The sequence below is a fragment of the Xiphophorus couchianus genome, chromosome 3 (genome assembly GCF_001444195.1).
Source record: "Xiphophorus couchianus chromosome 3, X_couchianus-1.0, whole genome shotgun sequence".
Classification (NCBI taxonomy): Eukaryota; Metazoa; Chordata; class Actinopteri; order Cyprinodontiformes; family Poeciliidae; genus Xiphophorus; species Xiphophorus couchianus.
This window is the reverse complement of record NC_040230.1, coordinates 4,738,846-4,747,372: the sequence shown is the minus strand read 5'-3', so window position 1 is coordinate 4,747,372 and position 8,527 is coordinate 4,738,846.

The window sequence follows — 8,527 nt, the reverse complement described above, 5'->3', positions numbered from 1 at the left end:
AAAAGGTAAGAAGTTATCCTGTTTTTGTTTGTTTCACCCTCTTTGTGCAATTGTCCTTCTCTGGTGGTTTTTGTTTCAGATTCTTTTCTTAACCAAATTTCCTGCCTTCTTAAGATGACCAATTTTGATCACATGGTTTCACCTTAATGCAGCTTTGCACTCCACTTTTGTATGCTGAGTCATCATTGTATGATGGAAAAGAACAGCTTAGGTAAATCATTAAAATCTTAATATAAATTCCACAATGACTGAAACAAAACTTCTGACTTGAAATGTATGTTAAAGTAAATGCATGAGCACAAGCAAAGATATTAGAAACGCTTCAGAAATGAAAATAAGGAAGCCTTTTGTCTGTGGCTCTGTTTCCATACATTTATGGAAGCCTGTGTGGTCCTGTGCTTGTGTGAGCGTGTTTATGCGCGCTTGGCTCATTTGCTTCCTTTGTGTGATGCCAGTGACAGGGGCCATAACCCTGTGCCGTAGACCGCTACCAGCAGCTGAGGCAGTGCCAGGGGGATGGAAGCACCAGCTGGAGGTAGCGGATGTTAGAAATACCCTTCAAAGTTGGAACGATGATACAGCCAAGCAAAGCCTCTCAACACTTTGTCTTTGCACTTCTCATTATGTCTCAGGAATCAGCTGTGCAGATGGGGGTGATAAACAATGACCATCACTCACCCTGAAACCAAACAAGTGTGAATTTAAACGCTGCCTGTCAGATGCTCGGTCTGGTCTGTGTAACCACTTCTCACTGTGCTACAGTGCAGAGTGTTTCCATGAAGGTTGCATTCATCCAAAGAGGAACATTCATCCAAAGAGGAACAAGTTTCTCTGGCTCACGTTTTATCACAAAGGTCCAGGTTGTGCTGGTCTGTGGGAGACAAGGCAAGCAATGCAAAAAAGATAGATGGCCCTCTTTGTCTGGTTGTCATTTTTATTTTCTGGGAGTGAGCCTCTAAAGAGAAATAATGTTGAGCTGCTTGTACACATTGTTATATGCATGAAGAAAAACAAGCAAAAACAAAAAACAATGCAGGTAAAGCCGGAGCCTCAGCTACATTTCCTCTACTGTTGATGGGTAAATACAGAAATACTTTTTACAGTCTGAGCCATTACTGAGAAAGTTCAATTAAGCAGACAGTTACACTTACAAAAAAAACAAACATAAAAAAAACTCATGATGTCTCAATGACATTGTTAAATATAGCCTAATTAAAAAAACACTGGAGTGGTTGGGTTGTGTTATGCAAGTAATCAAATGAGCCACTAAATCAAATCAAAACTAAGCACCAGTCTAGAAGGTAATAATTGCACAGGAAGGTTAAGAGTGCAGCTCAGAAGAAAGCAGATTTCAACTTTGTGAAGTCTGTTTTTTATGTGATCAGTACAAATTTCTGAGTGTAGCGCCAGCCATTGGACACCACTCCAACTTTGCAATTAGTATTTACAAAAAGAAGACAAAACAGACATTTTTTTCTGTTTTGTGAGTTAGATTGTTCCACACATTTGTTGGATTATGTCTTAATTAGTTGTGTCAGTTTTTCTACATAGTGTACTTCTGTCATGTTGCCACCCAGAGGGCTCCATGCATTAAATGCTTTTCCTCTAACAATATTTGCAACTTGTCTTTTAGTTTCTTTTTGTAGTAATGACCTCTTCCTTCCTGAGTGACCTCTGAGCCCATGTTGGTGTGTGAATTATCCCCTTTGGGTAATGATATTCTCCATGTTAAACCAGCATTTTTGCAAGGTTGTACTTGTGTTCATCAGGTAGATTATTAAGTTATTTATTAATTCTATAATTAATTACTTCCACCTTTGATATGTCAGTTTATTTAATGACCTGAAAAATTGGAAAAGTACACAAAAACTGTACATATTTTCCAAGTATGGCTTTTTTATGAAAGAATGTTACTAACCAAAACTGCAGTATTTTTTCACATCTATTTAATCAACTTCGAAGTATGACAGTCCGATGGGACAGTGACCCATCTTGATTTGATCACAATAAACAGAAAAATCAGCTATTTCAGTATGACAGAGCTAGCGGTCATATGGAAACAAGAAAAGCTCTTGTGGCTCTTGTGACTCTGACAGGTATGAAGGCCCCCAGGCTGAGTTGGCTACTCACAAAAAAGTTGAGTCAAAATAAACAAAACTCTCTGCAGACAGAAGGCAAGAAAACTTAATAAATTCCAAGGTGACTTCAGGCAAACAGTAGACAGGCAGCACGTGTCGCGGTCATCAGGCATCGACACCTGAACAGCTGCCGAATCTGTCTCAGAACAGGAATCGATTAAATGATGCTCTCACAATGTTTCATGGCTTCTAAAGGTCGGCACACACTTCTTTTCCTACTCTTGAAAATCGGATTTGCATTTTGCAGAGGCAATGGCGTAGTGTGTGTGAGAAGTGTGTAATGTATTTGATCAGATTGGGAGCCAGTTGCCTGAGTAACCACCCTGCTGCACAGCAGCGCCTCAGCGGACTCTCATAGGACGACACCGTGTGCCTCTTTGCTATGAGTTCACTCTTCAGCCAACCATAAAAGCACTTTAATGTCATTTCATTAACGTGAACTAAACCAACAGACTGTCACACAGGCCTGCATCATCTGCGTGATAATTTAAAACTAGCAGAGCAGTGCAATGTGACAGTTGAAAATGACAGAGGTTTCTCAAGAATACAGAGGAAAGGATTAATTTTTCTCTTTTGGGTAAAGAATTTATTTATTTATTTTCCTTTTTATTTTGCCCTCTCAGGAAAGAAAGCAAGATGAAATGATGCAGAGAAAAACCTCCTCATTCATCCAAAAATATTATCGGAGTAAGGGAAACGAGATTGTGCCTGAGATAAGAAGATCTAAGCAATTATACACAGGGATACGCTATCTTCTTTGTGATTTTGGCCAAATCCCATATGTGTGTCTTGGTAGGTGCTTAGTGAATGCAATCTGTGCTTCATGCACACCTTGAAAGTGATGCTGGAACTGTCTGCGGTTTAAGTGGAAATCGGAGGCAATGTGAGATGGTGTATTTTTTGATAACAACCTGTTAAAATGTGTAAAAGTATCACTCTGGAAGGTTTAATCGTTTCAGTATTACATATATTGATATATTTCTCAACATAAAAATTCTGCTTAAAAATTTTCCTTATTGATATACCACCAAAGATAATACCAGTCTTCTATTTTGCTCATACAATGCTGAGCTTATCTTACAAGCTACTTCTCACTTCACGGCATAATGGAGGAGCATTGTTATAATGGTGATGGGAGGAGTGTGGGGAAGGGTTGGAGACAGGAAAATTTTAATCAGATGGAAAGTCAGATTTATTTTGTTATTTTTAATGTAAACAGCATTTTTATAACAACTTCAGGTAATAGATAATTACTTGATTTTGCTACAAAATGGCCTAATGTGAGTGGAAAATGCATATTATCCCCTGTTTAACACTAAATCTGAGACAATACACCAAAAGCACCAATTGTGAGTTGAGTTTAGTAAGCAACATTGACATCAATAGCTAAAAAATGTTGTGATCAGGAATCGAAAGATTTGCGAAACAAATCACAACATCCCTAGTTTCTGTTTCTTTTATACAGATTTTTGGATCTTCTCCTTTTTTTGTTTCTTCAGCTTCAGCAACAAAGACTGCTGAAACGCATGTGGGAAAGAAGGAAGGGGGGGAAAAAAATCCCAACAACATCAACGATTCAAATCTGCTGACAGAGTCAGTACCATGAAAGTGTTTGTTTTCTGATGCTAAACTTATTCAGGGTGAAAGGTTGAATGTATCAGCCGCCTGTTGAAATATGTGAGGGGGAGAAATGAAAGAAACAGATGACGGTAGGTGTTTGTCGTCCTGTTTTGGCTGTTTACAATTTAATCATGAGCTATATTCAAAGCTGAAGTACACTCTGTGGCAAATGCAACCTCATCTCCTAATTAAATCTGTGCTTTTAGTACTGGCAAATGAAGCTTCCTGAAGATTTTATGTTCCAGCTTCCACTTATTGTAAATTAAGGTGTTGGATGTTTGTGTCTTTTTGGTTTTTCAGCTTTAGCCTCCCAACAGAAAATATAGGCAATTTTGATGTTTTTAAAGCTGGAAAATTCATACCCAACATTAACTAGAAGAGTAGCCAGCATGTGAGATGTGACCTCATTTATGTATAAACCACAAGTCCATCAACAGTGGCTTAAAGGTCCAAACCCAGCTGCAGTGAAAAACACGTCTTTCACCACTAATATAAGACAGGATTCTGCACTTCCCTTTACCCCAAAATTCAACCGGAATCTGTGGAGAAAATTTGAGGATTTATATCAAGTGTAAAAAAAAAGAGAAATAACAATCGGATTACAGTTGGAACTCTAAAACGTTTTGAGGTCCAGCTGTGGTTGGCTGGTTTAGAACTTTAAGAGTCTGGAAATCACTTCAGGCTGGAGGAGAAGCAATAAGTTTCTGCTTAAATGAATCATAGAGGCAGGACAAAACAAAGTTAAAGTGAAAGTTAATACCAGAGCCATACTGACTTAAAAAAAGCAAATAATATCTATGATGTTTAATGCAGATTTTTGCATGATAAAAGTTTAACTACAGTATGTCTGGAACACCTTCAGATTTGATTTCACCACACATTTGCTGTTGGATTATTATTATTATTATTACTTGCTTATGTAATGGAAATCATTGATTTCTTTTTAAAGTTTCAGTCTTGTTTTGGTTAAGGAGGAGTCAGTGAGCCTGATGTTTAAACCGCTGTATCAGAATTTTAGACCAAACAATTTTGATATTTTCATCAAGCTCTGCTTTGTCCTGTTTTTTAAACAGATCACATGCTTATTATGCATTATTTTTAATGCCTTTTGAATTATCACTTAAAAAAACATGTTTTATATGTTCATGCGTGTCCTTTCTATGACTTTAATGTATATTATAATTTATACCCAACATTATCATGTAGTATCTTGAGGTTGTGAGTATTTTATCCACATAATATTGCCGAATGTGACTTTATACCACGGCTGGCCTGAAATGAGTGTACAGCAGGAAACTGGCCTGATTGCTGCATTAAAGAAGATCATTTTCTTCTTACAGCCGTCAATCTGGAACACAAAGAATCTTAACTTAAAACAGATCAGATGACTTATTTTGCTTCTCGATTGAAGGACTTTGCAATGACTTCAGTCTTACTCAAAATTTCCTTCAAACATTTCCAGCTAAATACACTGATCAGACATAATATGACCACTCAGATGTAAACTAAAACCTTCCTCCTTGCTCTGATAGGTAGTATTGACTCATTTCTTAAGATAACAATAGTAGCACTGGGACGAGGGGAAGGAGCTCGATCTTTTCACTGATTATCCATCTCATACCGTCTTGAGGTATGAGATGGTATGTATTTAACACTTGCTTGTTTGCCTTTAAAGTTTTTGGTGATGCACACGTTATTATTTATTGATTGAGAAATATTCTTTGAATTCTCTGAATTCTTGTTTTTCCTCACTTATCCTCTTTTTTTTACAGTAGTAAAACATGCAGATTCAGATGGAAATTAATATAAATTTGCATATTTCAAAACCAAATAAACAATCAGGGGATTAATCTTTCTTTCAGTCTTAATAGGTGCAAATAATTATTTGGGAAATGAGATATGCAGCCCCAGCGGTAATGCTGCTAATGAGTTATCTGTTCTCTGTATTTCCTTGATTGGGAACCATAGGGAGGCACAGTGGGGGACGGCCGGCTGTCAAAGAGGCATGCAGTGCAGTGCTTCCACTGTGTCCCATGCAGCCATGATGAAGTGGCTCTATCCATCTTGTTGGCTCCCAGTAAAGAACAGGCTCATTTGGCCACTGAACTGATGACAGATGGGAAGCACTGCAAGCTTTTCTGTCCAAAAGGGCGGGACCCCTGACTCTCAGAGTCTGTAGATTGAACTCCCAGTGTCTAGAGTAACACAACCATAGAGAGTTTGTATTAACGGAAAGCATGATGTCATCCAGTATGGTCTGTGATTGCCTAAAGTAATTTAAAATTGTACTTTTACTGAAACCTATTGAGAACTTAAACCATAATCTGTAATATTTGATGCTATAAACAGCCCAAGAAACTGCAATAAATGTCTTTAATTTAAATAAACATGAAGATGCCAGCCACAGCTGCAGATAGAAATATGTTTTAGGTAAACACGAAGATGTTTTCCACAAGTTACAAAAGTTAGGTTAATAGTAAAAGGTTTTGATATATAAGAAATATAAATTTTTAAAACCTGAGGTTAGTAAATGTAATGTTTTTCCTGCAAAAATGTATATCTAAAAAAGAGGCAGGTTGGGATGAAGCAATACGAGTGTGCCACACTTCACAAAGAAAGGTAGTCCTACTCATACAGACTAATGGTAGAAACAGCATTCACACAGATGACTAATTATGGTCAGTTTTTGCATTTATCACTGTGTTAAGGGAAACATTATTTCTAAAGAAATTATGGACAAAGAAAGCATCTTTGGGTGCAAAGAGCAGAAAACAGACTCACAGGTGTGCCAGATAGGTTGACTAAAGAAGAAACATATTAGATTTTCAGACTCAAAAAATTACTTTAGAATAACCAAAGAAAAATTGGAAACAAATCTATTTCATGATTTTCTAATTCTGACTAACAGCCCTTTTTGTCTCTCGTGACCTTAAAAGTTATTGGCAGTTGCTGAACAGCAAAACAAGGTAATCAGAAAGAAAATCTAAGATTGTTTTTTTTTTTTACTTTTTCTTGTGTACAAAAATGTTTCTTACTTACTTTTAGGTAATAGCAAGAGTAGAGTTTCAAATCTGATCCTGGGAGGTTTTTCACTTGTTTTTCAAAGATGTCATGCAAAACAGCTAATAACAATATTTTTACAACATTTTTTTTACTTTGTCCTTTCATCCCTGTGCATCATTGTTTTTTTCTTTAAAGAAAACCCAAGATGGTTTAAAATGACCAATAGCTCTGTGGTATTTTAAGCTCTTTCAAAAATATAGCTCAAGATTTAAGTAAATTAGGATGTCAAAGTTGATCTTCAAAGTGCAGAATATAATAAATGTTTCAGATTAAATTTCTTAAATTATCTAATTAGCGCTATAAATGAGTTTTACACACATAGGTGGAACATTCATAATTCACCCTTATCATTCACACATTTAAGCATCAAAATCAAAATAACTATAAATATTCTTCACATTATAGCTTTAATATTAATATTTTTACCTAATTATTATCATCAGTGATAGTCGTACACATAGATTTTAAGGTATAAGACAAATAATGTAACCTTTTTTGGTGTATATAGAGAGATATGCAATGGTATGCTTGCTCACAATTATAATAGATTCATGATATCTTCTATTCCTACTTCAAATTACCCTTGTTGGTTAAAAAAATAATCGTTTTTACAAATAAAGGCGGAAGGGTCTTCAGTAATGTTAACAAAGCACCAATCTACATTCACTTAAACACTTTATCAGTTGATTTATGTTATTGGATGTATGCTCTCCACAGCAAACTATTCCTGTGTCTTCAGTCTGCTCTTTTCTCTGCATCATTACCCTGATGTTGCAGTAAAAATTGAGCAAAGTACTAATTAAAAACAGGGATGGGTAATGGCACCAACTTGTATAGTAGACATTCATAGCTGTCACAAACTTCATCTGCGTAATTACACCTCTCAGCTCAATAATGCAGGGAGTCTGGCACTAATTGCTTTCTGTGTGATTGTGTTACTTTTCAATGGGTGTCCTTTTTTCCCCCCAACTAAGGAGATAATAAAAGGTTAGCGCTGACCACCTGCACAATGCAGACAAGCCAAAATCAGCACCTACACTAGTAGTAGTTTGAAGTGTGTGTGAAAAGTTGCTAGTCAATAATCCTTTTTTAAATGCAGTGAGTTGTGGTTAGATTACATACTGCATAATTTTTTTAACTGTAGAAATTAAGTTATACTTGATGGATGTCAAGTCCTTGTTGCACCCTATGCTGAAACACACAAATTCTCACACACAAACATCTATGAGTAATTTATCTTTTAATAAATGGTCATAATTTGCATTAATTAGAAGTTTATTTTGTAAAGAGCTTTCCAAAATCATGATCAGGCTATTAATGTTTACAAAGTGTATGATCGCCAACATTTGATTCACATATTTTACTGTAAAACATCACAGAAACAAGATATAGGTCTCTGTGTTTGTTTCCTGCTGAGTGTAAAGAAGGGATGGTGGAAAACAATAAATACACTGGACGTAACACTAAAGTCACAACGGCAGGTGGTCTCATTATGTGGTTGTTACACTTTGTGTGTCCTCCAGAACACAACAGTCCAGCAGGCTCTGCACAGCGGAAATGTCACAGCCAGGAGATGAGAGAGGAGAGCAGAAATTGACCCTCCTTTTGTTGTGAACATGCAGACATAATTTATATTGGAAAATGACAAATGATTTGTATGTGTAGCTTTTAAAAAAAAAATAAAAGCGTGTTATTAAAAAAAGAGG